Below are 18,209 nucleotides of genomic sequence, written 5' to 3' on the forward strand. Positions count from 1 at the left end.
GAACACATGCTGTCTGAACACGCATGACATATTCAGCACCAATGCAATAAGGCCGATGGCTGCACTTTTCTTCTTACACCGAGAGTTAAGTAAAAGTTCATGCCGCACCACATAAATTGTCCAGCATTTTTTTTTCACAACCATTTACTTTCTTCCAGTGGTTCTGTCCGTTGTGCTCTTTTCTCCCCATGTACCATCTGTCTCCTCTGCTTCACCTCAACTTCTTTCTTTCAACATTTTAAGCTACTATGACAAGAGTTAAAGATCATGGAAGCCATAAAATCTGGCTTGAAACCTTAGCTAATGTTATATTCTTTGAAGGTCCTCATAGGTAAGAGCCTTATAAACCCTTGGTGAAGAAACCATTGAAAGACAACTTCCCTGGTTCTTTTACAACCCAGAAAAGCAAAGAATAAACTTTTCTATGAAACAGCTGAAAATTAAAGTTTAAGTCCAGAAAATTTTCCATTCATCAGAGATTATCACTGCGACTGTTTGGAAGCTGCTTGTCCTCACAAGAGAAAGTAATTATTTTAAGTATGAGCATGTTATTATAAATGCTTTATTATTGTGTTTGTGATACAACGTCATGCCCTTACATCTCCCAACAACAACATAATCTGATTAGGCATAAGAAAAGTTAGTCTTGTCTGAAATGCTACCTTTTCTTCATAGTTTCACTAGTATATGCCACATCGTAGATTTTAATTTTATATTTAAAAATGTGGTCTAAGTCAGGGAATTCATAGAAAATGGGCTGTTTTTGGCACTATGTTTCTGCAATATAAGAATAAAAGAAAATCAAAGTTAGTAAAATAATTTATTATTCTGCCTGAGAGAAAGTAAGTGAGCAGTTTGATAAAACTTTAGTAAAACAAATTTAAATACAATATATACACAGAATATGCTTTTATGCTACTTTATATGTTTCAGCCATTAAAATATATCTCTACCCAAATATTACTAGCTTACCAAAGGTGATACTTTGTACTCTTTATAAATAATCATCGCTTCTTGTCTTCCCTAATTCAGCTAATGGATTGAACCATTTTTGAAGACTTAAGTTCGATATCAAAATTACCTTTTAATATTCCTGTTTCTCTTTCTTATGCAATAAACCAACCAACATTTACTGAGTGTCAAACAACCGTGTTGGAGAAATCAATACGACAGATAAGGATACTCTTGCCATGAAATTCTTTTAGGTCTAATATGGAAGACAATATTGTCTAAATAACACAATGTGATATTTAAAAAAAAAAAAAAACAGCATGCTATATGAGCAACATATGTGCTGTGTGAAAAGTCAGGTCTTCCTAAGGATATGTCATTTAAGCTGAGACCTAAAACACAGAAATGAGTGAGCTATGTAAACACATTGAGGACAAGATTCCAATTAGATAGGACAACCAACACAAAGGCATTAGAGAGAGGGTGATGATCTCAAAAGGAAAAATATATATATAATTTTCTGCCTAGAGTGTGGGGAGCAAGACAAGAAGTAGAAGTATATGAGTCTAAAGAGAAAGTCAGGAACAGGGTTACAAAGGCCTTGAAGACTGTGTGGTGGTCTGTTGTCATTACAAAACCACCCTCACTTCTTTCACCCAGGTAAAACTCCAGTTTTGCTGAAATGTACACCCCTATATGAGTCCAAGAAAGTTAATGACCTTCCCAGTATTAGAGGTAAATTTTGTTTGGCATAAACTAACCATAGAGTTCCCTTTTCTCTTGCCAGTAATCAGCATTAGGCATATTACTAAACCCTGGCCAATTGGACGTGAAAGAAAATCTACTGGGGATTGTTATGGTCTGAATCTCCTCCCTTCAAAATGTATATGTTTAAGAATTAACCCTCAGTGGGTCTGTATTTGGAGATGGGGCCATTAAAGAGTTGATTAAAGTTAAATAAATTCATAAGGGTGGTGTTCTAACCCAATAGAACTGATGTCCTCATAAGACAGAGAAGACGTCCTTTAAATATAGGGTTCAAAAGTAAAAAATATAAAAGGGGCATCTGGGTGGCGCAGTCAGTTAAGCGTCCAACTTCAGCTCAGGTCATGATCTACTGATCCGTGGGTTTAAGCCCCATGTCAGACTCTGTGCTGTCAGTTCAGGGTCTGGAGTCTGCTTCAGATTCTGTGTCTCCCTCTCTCTCTGCTCCTCCCCTGCTTGCGCTCTGTCGCTCTCAAAAATAAAATAAACATTAAAAAATAATAATAATAAAAATGTACCACGCATATACCAAGCATAAGTAAACTCCTATGGCTGTATTAATTGCCAGCAAAGTAAAATCAAGAAGTATTACTAAAAATGAAAAAGGATATTTCATAATTAAAAAGGATTAACTGATCAAGAAGACATAAAAATCCTAAATTTGTATGTACATAGTAATTTAGTTTCAGCCATTTTCCCATAAAATTGAGGAAAAAACCAAGACATGCAATTTTACACTTCTGTTTGACTCTCGTTCTGTTACCCTTCGGATCCCTTCCATGTCATTTCATTCAACCTCACGAGAGCAAATAGAGTCCTGACCATGTTGTCACTTCCACATAAAAAATACAAAGTTCTAAATTTATTATCTTTGCTAAGCACTTAAATTTGTTGCAAGAATGCATGGTGATTAGAGTTGATTTATGTGGTTCTGCAAGTACTTGGAACTTCCTACTTCAAACTGCGTATTATTTACTGGATCAGCCATAAACACGGTGACAAAATGAGAGTCAGCAAAAGTGACTTACGTTTTCCTGAAATCATATTACTTCCTGGAGACATGAGGCTTTAGGAAAAAGGGAAGAGGCACAGACTAAGGTCTTACGAGTGTGGTGTTAGTCCAAGAACAGTTACTGACTTTCTAAGCTGCTGTTTTCTCATTCGGTAAGTGGCATGGATTAGAAGTGTTTTAATAGGGAACAAAATAAGATGCTATGTAAGAAAGAAAATTTTAAACTATTTAGTGATTTTTTTTCAAATAAGGTACTAGAAATAGTCTTTTATCTCAATAAAACAAGGGAAGGAAATTAATACTTATTAAAGACTGCAATGTGTCAGACAGACATTTGTGGTCTTTCTTAAAACTGAAAAACAACCCTAAGAGGCTATTTTTATTTTTCAAATGAAAAAAAAAATGGAGGTTTACAATAATTAATAAGTCATCTGAATAATATGACAATAATAATACTACATTATTTATGTTGCCATGGACAAGAATGCTTAAGAATTTAAACTCTCATGTCAGCATTTACTAGTCAGCTTACTTACTAGCTGAGTCCATTGGAGACTCAGTTTCGCCAATAGTAACACCCGAATACTATGTATTAGATTCAATGACATAGGTATTACATGAGAAAAAAATTCCGATGAAGTGATTAGCATAATATCTACAACATAATAAATACTCAAAAGCCATGAACTCTGCTATCGTTAACATAATAGTATTAACAATAAAGATTTCCTTATTATTTTTATTTTTTAACTTTATCTATTTTTTAGAGAGAGGAGACAGAGAGAGCACAAGTGGGGAAGGATGAGAGAGAGGAGACAAGAGAATCTCAAGCAAGCTCCCCGCTGTCAGTTCAGAGTCTGATGTGGGGCTCAAACTCATGAACCCAGAGTTTGAGCACCCCTACTATTTTTTTAAATGCTTATTTATTTATTTATTTTGAGAGGGAGAGAGAGACAGACAGAGAGAGACAGAGAGAAAGCGTGACCAGGGGAGGGGCAGAGAGAGAGAGAGAGAGAGAGAGAGAGAGAATCCCAAGAAGCAGGCTCCATGCTGTCGAGTCAGAGGCTCAATCTCACAAACATGAGATCATGACCTGAGCTGAAATCAACAGTCAGACACTTAATCAACTGAGCCAACCAGGCGCCACAAGATTTCTTTAAACAAAGGCATTGAAGAGCTTGAGATGAAGGAAGCATGGTAAGTTCCATCTTCTGTCTTCTATTTTAGGAAATGACTATATGACTACAGATTCTATGGAATCTATTTCTGCCCCATTGGAATTGCCATACTCTTTCCTACACACCATGCACAGGAATCAAAACCTTTTGGAAATCATCCCTAAGAAAGGGCATTTTACATACACCTGTTAAGGGCACTGATAGCTTTTTTTCTTTCTTTCTTTCTTTCTTTCTTTCTTTTTTTCATCTTCACAGAAAAGTAACGTGCAAGGGCACAGGAAGGACAAGTTGAAAACATGATCTTTGGAAAAGTGACACTGAAGGATTTCTTTGGAAATAGAAGTGAAAATATTTATCAAAATTCCATGAATATTAACAAATGGGAAAATAACAGGCTACTATTAGGAGATGAAACCAAACACTCAATCCCACTCTTTTCTGTACTCCACTCCACAGGACTTGCTTTCCCACAAATTTCTACAGGGACTGCCTTGTCCTCAGATCAAACATAACAAACAAGCATGAATTAAAGGAGATGCTTTGTGTTCAGAATCTAAATAAAATGAGATATAACACTAGCAATATAAACCTCATCAGAGCTAACATTTCAACTTTTAATCATTAACATTAATAACAAAAATATTTCCCCAGTACTTAATCTATGTGGAACAAATTTGTATTCTTTAAATATTTGAAAAGGATAGGAATTAAAGATTGAAAAAAAAAGCCACTTTTACCCTGGAAATGTGACATCCAAAGTGTCAAGAGAAATCACATATTTACAGCTTACTTAGGAGCTCCTGGAAATCAAGATTTGGAAGAAATCCTCATAGATCCTTCAGAGTTTTGTAAGGGTAGTTGATAGTGCCATAATAAAAGTTTAAATTAAGAACCCACATTTTGGCATGTATCAGGCAAAAACCTGCTAACAATGCCTAGGCTGGTTTCCAAAAGAAATCAAGGAGTTCTGGCAGGCCAGCTGCATGTATAAGGTAGTAAATTAAAAAATAATAAAACATTCATTTGTCAGCATAAGTCTGGTTGCAAAGTATATGGCCATTATTTTGCAATTAGTGTCACTTACTACAATAGTGCTTTTGCAGCAATTCAGGATTTAGCCACAGTTTTCCAGAGCATTTCCTTCCACCACTTCTGAAAATTATTGCTGAAATAGTCACTCAATATTAAATCAATCTGTCAATTAGTGATTGTGGAAGACCACTCCCTCTTCTGTTCGACACACATAAGCACTCAGACAGTATGAGTGTAACTTTTTTTTACAAAGTCATGATGTTTTGCATTAGCCAAAGCTTATAGGAAGATAGAACTTTCAAATATGTATTTCCATCTTATCTCATCCATCAGAAGCAAATCCCAGAGCCAGCCACTGTATTATTTAATCTTGGCTTTGCCCATCCTCAACATTATTAAGTTCAGTTTTACTACTATACTTTTGAGTTTTAAACTTTGCTTGTCCTTTTCTTCCTTGCCAACTTCTTACGGAACTGATAGTTTTATTATTACATAAAGGTATATTAAAAAGTTATTTTCATGTTTACCCCTCTCAAATGGTATTTGCACTTCAAAAGATGATTCAGGCTGCCGTGGTTCCTTGGGGAGTTAAGACAGGGAACTGATATATAAGATTTTGCAGGATGTGCCCCGCTTAGGACATAAAAGGAGTCTGAAATCCTTTCCAGCTTCCCGTACGAAGCTGAGTACTCTGACTCAGAGCAGAGACATCCAAAAAGGAAAGGTCCCTTATTCTTATTCAAGCAAGCAGTCTTGGGAAAGGGAGCTTTTACTACATTGTTTGATAGTATGTACCAAAGTGAATTGACATCACACAGGTAGCTAGTCATGTTTTGTGTTCCAATAAAAAGGGTTTAAAATCTCCTTCCCAGTAAAACAGCAAGTGGAAGAATACCAATGCTACAGAGAGAAAGCAACCACAGAGTGCTTCGTTTAAAGAGACAGACAGCCTGTATATACCACAAGCACAGCTATGAGCAGCAAAATATACAGGAGAGAATAAGAGCCTCGCATTGAGGCATGGGTCAATAAAGACTCAAGCTTAAAAACCATAGTGGGCTTCAGGGCTCCTGAAGAATAATAGCAGCTGCCTAAATCTGAATATCTTTACACATTTGCCCATAGCCATAGAGATGGAAAAGTAGAGCAAATAAAACTATTCTCAAGCATAACTGGGGGATGGAGAATAGTATACGGTTAAGTATATATGCACGTTAAGAAGTAAATATCTAAATCTCACAAAGCTGCCTCCAGACTCAATACCTAAGCAGAGTCAGGTAGAGATTGCATGTAAAAGACAGCCCAGAGATGGCAGAAAGCACATAAAGACCCCCCCCCCAAAAAAAAAAGAGAATAGCCTCTGACCCAGTGACTCAGAGCAATGCTAAGAAGAAATTGAACAGAAGGACTTGAATAACAGTAGAGTCTCTTGGAAGACACTACTTTGATGGTGGGAATGAAAAGGGCATGTTTATTGGAAGACTTGCTGAAGGAAAGAAGAAAGTGTATGGTGAAAATCAGGGCATTACAAGGAAAAGAAAAAGGGATTATCACAAAAGCAGAATCATGTCTCTTAAAAATGTAAGGTCTCAATCTATTAACATCCAATGACACTGGCTCCCCAAAAAGGGTTTTTATGAACTAAATTTTGTGAACCATGAAAATCTCTCCCCATAAACATATAGGAATGCTGTTATTGCTGGATGAGAATGTGAAACATTTTTAAATAAACAACAACAACAAAAAAGGCAGATAAGATTCACACAAAGCTGTTATAAAGAGAAAACAGAAATTTGGAATCAGAACATTTAAGTATATAGAAACACTAGGACAGAAGGACACAAAGCAGAGAAAAATTTTAGTGCAGTACCTACCCTTGAAAAAAAATTCTTAAGCAAGCACTTGCCAAAATGAAAGAATAATTCAGCAACGTGGGAAAGAAATAGACAAAAACAGTAATGTTGAAATATCAGTTGAGTTTAAATCGGAAATATTAAAACCGACATAATATCACATGATTAAAGACAAAATGGCAAGATAATTAATACTATATATTTATCTGAAAATATGACAAGGGACATTTAGAAAGAGTAAAAATGCCCAAAAGAAATGAAATAAAGATGGAATCTAAAAAGATAAAAAAGATTATATGAATGAAAGGCCAAAAAAAAAAAAAAAAGAGTCACTAAACACATAACTGAAGAACCTGGAAAAGAATAATGAAACAATGGAACAGAGCTAATAATAAACCTAGAACCTAAGAAAACTCTAGATGGTTTGATTTTTTTATACATTCTTTTTGGTGATTAACCAATGCTTACTTTTATTTAGTTAGTTCATCATTAATTAGTTTTCTTTTAATTTTTTAATGTTTATTTATTTTGAGAGAAAGGGGGAGAGAGAGAGAGATCAGGGGAGGGGCAGGAAGAGGGAGAGAGAGAGAGAATCCCAACCAGGCTCTCCACTGTCATCGCTGAGCCCAATGTGGGGCTCAAACCCACGAACTACATGAGATCATGACCTGAGCCAAAACAAACAAGAGTCAGACACTTAACCAACTATGCCACCCAAGTGCCTCTTAATTAGCTGTTTTTAATGATGCAATGCACAACCTTGACCCTTCACCTAAAAGAAAAACTAAGAACTAGACAAACCAACTCCTGTCCCTCCCCAAATCAATAAAAAAAATCATCCTGAATTCCACATGCATCATTAATCTCATATTGTATTTATATGCATTACTAAAAAGTATGTGAATATAATATATAATACATATATAGAGACTATATATGTGTAACTAGTCATATGTATAGACATATACATATTTTAAATGCTTTTCATTTTATAAAAGTGTACTTTTGTTCTACATGATCTTTTGAATTTACTTTTTCACTTAATGTTTTATTACTAAGATTCATCCATATTATTGTATGTCATTTTGGCACATTCATTTTAAAAGTTATATTTATTACGTGATCACATGTTTTAGCTACTCTCCAAGGACATTTGTGCTGTTTTTTTTTTCTAACATGTTCATTATATTACATGTTGCTACAGTGAACCTAGTCAAAGAGTGGAAATTTGTGAATACTGAGTTAAAATTCTAAAGAGCAAAAAAATCAAAACATAATTCCTTTAGAATCAACCCAGATGTTGTAGAGAACAGTCAATATATTTCTAAAAGTATCATGGTGGGCAAGGGTAGATTGAATTCTAAAACATTGGCAATTAATTGAAACTGACCATACACTGAAAGCCAAGCAGAAGAGAATATACTTTAATTGGATCATACAACGTATAAACACTTCCAGTTTTTCATAGTGTATGTCTCAATTCTCAGAAACATTTTGGGAAGAAAGTGCTCTGTCCTTCGTTGCCTCCAGCATTTATCTAAAACATAGTAAATAAATGTCAAAGTAAAGGATAATTAATGAGTGAGCAAATGGATATATCAACTAATGTGTATTTCCGAACAAAGACACTTTTTAGAAACACTGTTAGAGCTTTGTTCACTAGTAGTTAACAAGTTTAAAATCAAGATTAAAATATAAAAAATTCATTTGAAACTGATCTTCACTTTATTGCCAGGCAGCTCTGTACAATTAACTTCATGGTCTACTGTTAAAAAAAATTCTTTCTTTGTTATAATTATTTTCATGCTTATTTACATACATAAACACCCACACAATCACACATATACTCACTCCTTCCCCTTTCTAGAAATCTGAAACACATTCATATATTCTAATTTTTTTCTGTAAAATAAAGATGCTATCATAGTACTCTCAAACTGAAAGTAAGGCTCCTTCCAGAACATTTTATGCATGCACAAATCACCTTATATAACTCTTATAAAAAATAATTTATTTACTGTCATAAAAATCTTACAATCTAAGTCATATTCAATGTTTTCAAATTTAAAAAAGTATATAAAAAGCAAAGACAAGAATGTTTATATAAATTATCCATATCTTTACTTGTGTGGAATTAAAAAAAAACACTTTGCAAAATAAAATAAATTTGGAAAAATCAATGTTTATTTTTTAAGTCAGTGTTGTTTTTGATCTACAGTAAGTATAATAGAACAATTAAAAATTTGAAGTATAATCACCTAAAATGTAAAAGGAATGAAAATGAAAGGTAAGATACATACAGATTATATGAGAAGAAAATACAAATATGCAGTAGAATTTTAAAAATCTATAATAATTTCTTATAATGAAATATATCTATTAAATGGCAATTAATGCTTTGGTCTTAGTACATCTAATATACAGATGTAATGCAGCTAAAAGTTCTCAAATAATGTTTTTGAATATTCAAAACAAAGTTAAAAATGTTTAGCTTATTAAATAATCTATATCCATGTTGGCTTAAAACAAAACAAAACAAAACACTAAATTGATGATGACAGACCTAAGGCAGGGCATGTTCAAGGAGACTGAGTAAATCTCATTTAAACCAGTGGCGAAACTGATAGCATGAATCATTCATAGCTAATTTGTCATTTTATCTTTTGTTCTTGCCCCCATGATATTCTATTTAATCACTTTTCCTCAAGACCTGCTCTGGACTGAGCATTGTGGCTGGTTGGGTTAAAGCAAGAATGGTGCATTCTAATCCTATACAGGCAAGACCGATGTTACCATGTCTGTAATTTTTTTTAACGTTTTTATTGATTTTTGAAACAGAGAGAGACAGAACATGAACAGAGGAGGGTCAGAGAGAAAGGAAGACACAGAATCTGAAGCAGGCTCCAGGCTCTGAGCTGTCAGCACAGAGCAGGACATGGGGCTTGAACTCACAGACCATGAGATCATGACCTGAGCCGAAGTTGGAGGCTTAACCGACTGAGCCACCCAGGCGCCCCTGTACTTTTTTTTTTTTTTTTAATGCCTTCTATATAGAAAGTGTGATATTATGTAGGCATTGAGTGGTTTAAGCTGTACTCCAGGGACATTCAGTGTTTCATCAGTAAGTCACACTCTGAGGGTGGTCCACTATCATTCCGTCAGAAAAGCCACTCTAGAGTCAGCTTCCACAACTTCAAGTCTTCTTATCTAGCACAGATATGTCATTAGCAAAAAAAAAAAAAACAAAACAAAAAAAAACAAAAAAAAACATTAAAAATGGATTTTCTTGGATGAAATTAGTAGTTTGTGAGCAGAATGGATATTTAAAAAGATTTTCCTTGATGAAATATATATAAATATATATATATATATATATATACACACACACACACACACACACATACATATATATATGTATATGTATGTTATTTATTTCTATATAAAGTTATTTCTTTCTTTTATTTTGGAGAGAAAGAGAGAAAGAAAGCATGGGGAAGAGGGACAGAGGGGGAGAGAGAAAGAGAAAGAGAATTTTAAGCAGACTCCACATTCAGTGCAGAACCTATGTGGGGCTAGTTCCTATGACCCTGGGATCATGACCTGAGCCAAAATCAGAGTCAGATGCTTAACCGGCTGAGCCACCCAGGTACCCCAAAATATATCTTTTTTTTTTTTTTTTTTTAGTGAATGGCTTAAATATGTTAGATATTTCTACTAACTGAATATGAAACTTGTATCAGATTCTTCATCCTATACCTATAATAGCAGACCTATATACCTATATACATACCACAGCACATGCTTTGTTCTATCAATGGTTCTGGGGATTCTTGATTGATTTAGAATCAATCTAATTCTTTAGGTGACTAGACAAAATGCTGTGTTGGAATGTTATTGTACTTGTTTAAGAGGAACCTTACACATAGGGTGAATTTCTAGCACTTAAGAAGAGTAAAAGATGAAAATTCTTTGCACTCACAGAACAAGCAGTGGTACAGTCTAATGCCTGCTTGTTAAGTGTCTATGTAGACACATTTGTTTAGGACTTTTGTTACAACCTGGTGGTGAGCTTGTGGAAGAGTAGCCAACCCTCGCCTATCATTAATTATAGACTGCCAATGTTGCAAACTGTCACACAACAAAACTAAAACAACTTAATAAAGAGTCTGGTGTCCTTTATTCAGGAGAAAACAGTCTATTGATTGGGGGAGTGCAGTGCCTCACAAGCAGTGAAGCGATCTCAAGGGATTTTGGCAAAAGCGAGTTTTGTAGAGCCTTAGAGAAAACAACATGGAAACAGGACACGATTGGCCATCAGGTATGGGATTTCTTTACATGGCTAGCAGGTCCTACTCTCTGGGTAAGGTAAGCTAGTTATAGTGGAGTTGGAGGACTGTGGTTGGTGTACATTAAGTTTCCTTGATAGGTGTTTCCTGTAAGTGTAGACTGACTTACATTTAGATTCGATATGGGCATGGCCACTGGCACACTATTTTGTGGGTCACAATATACCAATTAACTGAATCATTACCAAACAAACAAATGAAAAACAAAATTTAGGCGTTGTGCTTTAACTAATGGATTTCAACTAGCTCCCAACAATAAAAATGTAGAAACGTAAAGCTGTGTCAAGGCTGCTCTCAGTTTTTCAACATTAAAGACATGATGATATCACAGAAGCAAATGGCCATTTAGTCATTATCTAAATAAAATACAGTGTCTGTTTAGTGCTACAATCTCACAAATTCTCTGTTATTATTTAACTCAAAGCTAAGAGGCAAATGGACACAATGATGGTGTTATTTAATGGCAATTAATTCTTCATTCATTCATTTCATTATAAACTCTGAGCATTTTCCACCAGGATTTCATTTGCCGAAAAAGAAAGGAATTTATATAAAGGATTTCTTTTTTCCTTAATCTTTACATGCATGATAAGAAACAGAAGAGACCAACTATTGTAATTATCAGAGGATTTTTCAACCTAAGAATCTGTTGATTTATTTCAGAATATGGGAGAAAACGATAGTTATTCTAATCTCTGGGTTAGTAAGACTTTATGGTCTGTATTTCTCAATTTTCAAGGAATAACTAGATTTGTGTGCCAACTTCATTGATTCTAGCAGAGTGGGTAGAAAGTAAGGTTGTTCAAGATAGGAAATTTCCTGGGCTGAGATGCAAATACTTCTTTTGTTGTGAATTTGCCTGTTTTGCAACTGTGCCTCTTCAGAAGGAGCATTTGAGTTTTGAAGATGAAGAATAACTCATTTTTTTAAAAAGTTTGTAGTTGGGTAATCCATTTAAGGATAACACAGTAAAGGGGTCAATTAAAATCCAGTGTTTGGTGAGTGAGCAATGATCCACCAAAGGCACCAAATGCATACTAAATACAAGATGGACAAAATCAACAATATGCGTACAAATGAAATAAGGCAGTGTTGATTTATAAAAAAAAAAATGAGAAAAAAGCTACTTAAAACAGTAATTTTTCCTCCATATGACAACAGTAACCTCCAGAAAAATAAATAAAAAGGTATTGCTTTAAGATAATACAAAGATACAGAAAGACAAATACCATATGATTTCACTCATATCTGTAATTTTAAAAAGGAAACAAATGAGCAAAGAAAAATAGAGACCAAAAAAAAAAAAAAACTCTCACATATAGAGAATGAACTGGTGGTTGCCAAAGGGATCTGGTTGCCAGGTTGGTGTAATAGAAAAAGATTAGGGGTACATTTATCTTGAGCACTGAGTAATGCATAGAATTGTTGAATCATTATATTGTACAGCTGGAACCAATATAACACTATATAAAAATAATAATAAAATAAAATACTAGAAATAAAAAAAACAATGGTTAAACACAGATTTTTACATTTTTAAGTTGAAACTTTGAGATTTTATTCCACCAGTAAGTGAAAGAATTCTCTGAAGTTCTAAAGCTTTAACAAAAATGAAATAATACTCAGAAGAATTAAACACAGGCATGTCAACCGAACTCCATGGCAGTTATCAAATAGATTTAAGTTAATTGTCTTGTAGACTCATTAAACACTTGTAATTATTTTGACAAATTCTGGGAGTGTTAGACTGATATCCAAAGACTGGGGGAAGTGGAGAAATCGTTAAAAATAGAAATGATTGATAAATTAAAAGTAATGAAACAAAAATTGAAATGATATGCATATATATAAGTGAGAAAATGAAGAAATGTCAGATCACTTAAAAGGTAAAAATAGTGCTTAAAAAAAAAACACATTCCTATAGTAATACGAATGAACTTATCACGATCAAAAATGTATGAGAAACAGAAACATTGTCATAACAATGAGTATATTACTAGTTTCATGCTTGAACATCTCTCAATTACCTCATGTAATTCTCACATCAACACATGAAACTGCTCATTCTTATCTTCATTTTATTATTAAAAAAAAAAAAAGCCAACTTCTGAGACACCTGGACAGTATATATGGTGATCTGAAGTCAATGCCATAGAATCTGTACTTTGTTTAATGTCTTTTGAATTCTGATTGATTATTGCTTTGGAGTGTCTGTGAATACCCTGCCTTTGGAGGCACAATTACAGCTTCTGTGGTTTCAACAGGAAAACTATGATGCATATATGCAACACTGATGTGTAGACACACCGAATAGCTTTGCTTCAAATGGGAAAAACTCCAAGAAGACCCTCTTTAGACATGAAAGAGAAGTTCTTGGCGAAAAGTGAGAGTGTGTGATAACTCCATGGTTCACTCTATCATGTCAGATGTTCATTCTGCCTAGACAGATGGTCATTTCTTCAACCTCATGCGGCCCACAAGGAAATCACAGACAGATTTGCTTCAACAGTGAGGTCCAGTTAGCAAGTGTTCCTTGAGAGTTTATTTATGTAGGAGAAAGGAAGCTGTGATAGTTTTTTACTGAATTCATTATTACTTAAGCATCTCCACTGCATGTTTAAAGTCCCCAAGGAAATGTCTTTGAGAGATCTATGTTCTAAGGCAGGGGGCATGCAAATATAGATAACAGAGCCTAAACCTGATGCAAACACAAGATCTCTTGTTTTCTCTGAAGACTGTATAGCAATAAATTCACTGGGTTAAAGCAAAAGAAAGTTGTAAATGAGATTTTTTTCAAAGCTAATGATTTGACCCCTCAGGAGTCACGTTTAGAAACTGGAAATAATTGTGACTTCCTATTAAGGATCAAAAGAAATTCGTTTGTTTTTTTTTAATATTTATTTATTTTTGAGAGAGAGAGAGTGAGTTGGGGAGGAGCAGAGAGAGATGGAGACACAGAATCTGAAGCAAGCTCCAGGCTCTGAGCTGTCAGCACATAGCCCGATGCAGGGCTCAAACTAATGAACTGTGAGATCATGACCTGATCCGAAATCAGACGCTTAACAGACTGAGCCACCCACGCGCCCCCAAAAGAAATTCTTTATCAGAAACCTTTGACAAACCAACCATAGAAATAATTCCACTGCATATGTGTGTTTGTGTAAATATATGCCTCTGTGTGTCTATATAAACTAGTTCAGGACTGTATATATTTAGAGAAATAAACAAAATTCAATGTGACCAAAACACATGTTCCTTAGGAAAAGATGTAGTAAACATATTTTCACTGGATGTCCAAAAATATTAGTTTTTAATCACTTTGGTTGAGATTATATATTTAAAATTTTTATATCTAGTTTCAACATGTTTTTTTTCCAAATAATTTAAGAGATTTGGAAAGCATCCAGAGCAGAGAAATTTAAATGATTAAAGAAATCAACACAAAGTCTTAAGTGAAAAAAAAAAAAAAAACTGGAAGAGCTAAATTTGTATAACTTATCAGAAGAAAAACATTTACAAATATTTGAAGGGTGTGAAGAGGAAGAAGTAATAGCAATTATTCAGCATAACACACAGGAATATGATATAATAAAACAAAATAATATCAACAAGCAAAAATTTCTTTGGTACCTTGAAACATCATAACTGTGTTTAAAAAGACAGCAAATAAAAAATAATTTCCACCTTAGCAGATAATTTTCTATTAATATAATTAATAAAATATGACTTTGGCTGTAAGATAATATACACTTTGCAAAAGACTTGAAGACTAATGCCAATTATAGTAACAACAATAACCATAGTATCATCTGGCAATCACAGTTCTAACTCATTTCATTTTTACAATTAGTCTGTAATTGTAACTATTACTATTCCCATTTTATGTATGAGGAAACTGAGGGAAAGAAAGGTAAAAGAAAATGATAATGCCTAATCATTTGTATTTCTGTATTATTCAATATATTATTAGATAAAAATAATGTAGCATAATAATCTAATAATTCACATTAAGTATACACTTTTAGTTATGCAATAAGTGATAGTTGTTTGGCTAGTATTAATAATGTAACAAGGTAATTAAGATGAACAACTATTTCAAAATAAATATTTTTATTCAATAGATTTGTTTGTAATTAGAGCATGTTTGTATGTTCACACATAATTGGTTTTATAACACAAATGAGAACACATGATAATGTTAAGGACTCCATTATTTATTCTTTTTGTTTTTAATGTTTATTTTGAGAGAGAGAAAGAGACAGAGTGTGAGTGGGCGAGGGGCAGAGACAGAGGGAGACATAGAATTCGAAGCAGGTTCCAGGCTCTGAGCTGTCAGTGCAGAGCCCGATGTGGGGCTCAAACTCATGAACCATGAGATCATGACCTGAGCCGAAATCGGACACTTAACCGACTGAGTCACATAGGCGCCCCTATTGTTTATTCTTTAAGTATCCTTATAATGTGCATCTATAGACCAAACCATTAATTATAAAATTCAACAAATAATTTATTACTACACATATTTGGACCATTCTAGGCCCTGGTGATATAGCCAAGAACAAGACAATTAAGACCACTATTCTCATGGAACATACCTCTAATGGGGAAGAAAAGGATAATAAAGAAACACTATTAATGAGAGTTCTCCACAGAAACAAAACTAATAGGATAGATGATAAGTTATAAAGACAGATGATAGACAATGATAGGTAGATATATAGATGATGATGGATAGATACACAGATAGATAGATAGAATTACTGTAAGGAACTGGCTCATGCAATTATGGAGGCTGATAAGTCCAAAATATGCAAAGTGGGCTGGCAGCTGGGAGACCCAAGCATAGCCAATGCTACATTTCCAGGTGAAAGGCCATCAAGCCTTCAGTTTAAGTCTGAAAGCCATTCACTGGAGAATTCTTGCTGCAATAGGGAAAGATCAACCTTTTGTTTTATTCAGACCTTCAACTGATAGGACAAGTCACACCCACCTTATGAAAAGTAATCTGCTTTCCTCAAAGTCCACTGATTTAAATGTTAATCTCATTCAAAAACACCCTCACAAAAATACTCGGAATAATGTTTGACCAAATAGCTAATCACGCCAAGGCCCAACCAAGCTGTTACATCAAATTAACCATTACATGGTGAAGTAACATCATGGAGGTCTGTGGGATTTGAGTGGTCAGGAAGTCCTCTCTTAGGAGGAAATGTTGAAGATAAGATGTGGATGACAAGCAGTGAAGTGAACACGCATGGGACAGTCTGTGGGAAAGAAAACAGCTCTGTGAAGGGAATGTAATGGTGAGTCAAGTCAAGGAGCACAACAAAGACCTTTGTGATTGGAGTGCTGAGGAGAGTGAGGACAAGCAAAGATACCAGATAGGACTAGAGAAAGGTCATGCAGCTATGGTATGCAATTCAAGTTTAACGTGGAGCAGGATGGAAAGCTGCATTGTTCCAAGTGGTGGATGGCCCATAAATCCATGAAATCCGCACTGATCCCAGCGGAATTCTCCTTCACAAGGCATTTGTAGGGTTTGAAATAATGTTCTTCTACATATGATCAGTAACTAGCAGCCCACAAGCATTTATTGAGCACCTAATATGTATACCAATGACTATGTAATCATTGGGGAATGAAAGAATAATGAGACATCATCCCTACTTTCAGTACATTTCGATCCCAGCCATAGAGAATAATGCAAAAACATAATTTTACCTCATGTTTATTCCCTAAACAGAAATTCTGTTGTGGTACAATAGCTGATGGGTGATGCATAAGGTTACTAATCCTGGAAAACTGTCGGTAAATTTACATATGCAGACAAAACCAAAGATTGAATTATTAACAGCTTAAACATTGTTTTTTTTTTTCCCATTTGTTGTCAAGAATTTGAGTGCATTGTGTAAGACAATGAATTTTACTTTCAGACTACCTAGGAATATCTGAATAGAACAGTAGAACATTTTCTCTGCCAGCATAATTTCAATTAAATCACCTTATAATGAACTAAGCTAAAGTACAAATACAACCTGAAACCTTAAGCAGCAAATTCTGGCTTTAAAATCAAACCTAAGTTTGCTTTCAATTAAAAAAAAGTCTCAGTTTAATAAATGTTATGTTAATAAGGAGAGACTCAAGTGGTTTAAAACCCTTTTTTATAGACATTGTCCTCTATAAAAATAATCTACCTACACATCTACCCAGAAAAATAAATAGGTAAAGTTACAGATATGAGCATTTTTACTGACCTCAATACAGTGTAAATACTTCTTTTTTATTTGTGATTGCCAGATCAGCACTACCCTATGTCTGTGTATTACATATCTAAATTCCAAATCTTCACAGGGGCAGAGTTTTAGCTTCACATTCATAACATCTCCTGAATATTCATACAAATTGCCTCTGAAAATACTCTCATTAAAAAAGACCTGAGTAATAGCCCTTGTAAAGCACTTTAAAAATATGAACCTTTGTGTAAATGCTAAGTAGCATTTTTATTAGTGTTAAACATTAAACAATAGCAGAGGGAGTAATAAATTTAGATTTATGGCATGGCCAAGGAAGAAAAATATTTTCACAAGGAGCATCAAAGGACAGTAAAAGGAGATTTAAGGAGGGAAGCTACACTATGCCGCAGCACAGAAAAAAGAGCATCAAAAATTGGTCCAGCCAATACCGTAAGAATCAAGTCTGGTATAAAACTTTAATGCAAATAATAATAATTAGAGTCATGGAGGTCAGGAGGAGAGGCATTTAAGCTATTTGAAAATGGAGGCCGAATGAAGGGTAACCCCCAATGGACCCTTAGTCACCCAGTTTCGATAAGGATAGTGTTGTATTTGAGGTTTCCACCAGGAGACAAGGATACCTGCAACAATTTGCCTCCCTTCACCACATGGTGAAACAACCTTCTTGGAAGCTTCTAATCAAAAGGATTGTTTCCTCTTCTGCCATCCCTAGGTCACCTCTTCTCTGTTGATCCCAAGCAGTTAATGTGTTTGGATGGTTGCTGCTATTGATAGTGAGTAGTGGCAGCTCTCACTTGGTGCCTAGACCACAAGAGCTG

Source organism: Panthera onca, chromosome B1 (assembly GCF_046562875.1).
Source record: "Panthera onca isolate mPanOnc1 chromosome B1, mPanOnc1 haplotype 2, whole genome shotgun sequence".
NCBI classification, from domain to species: Eukaryota; Metazoa; Chordata; class Mammalia; order Carnivora; family Felidae; genus Panthera; species Panthera onca.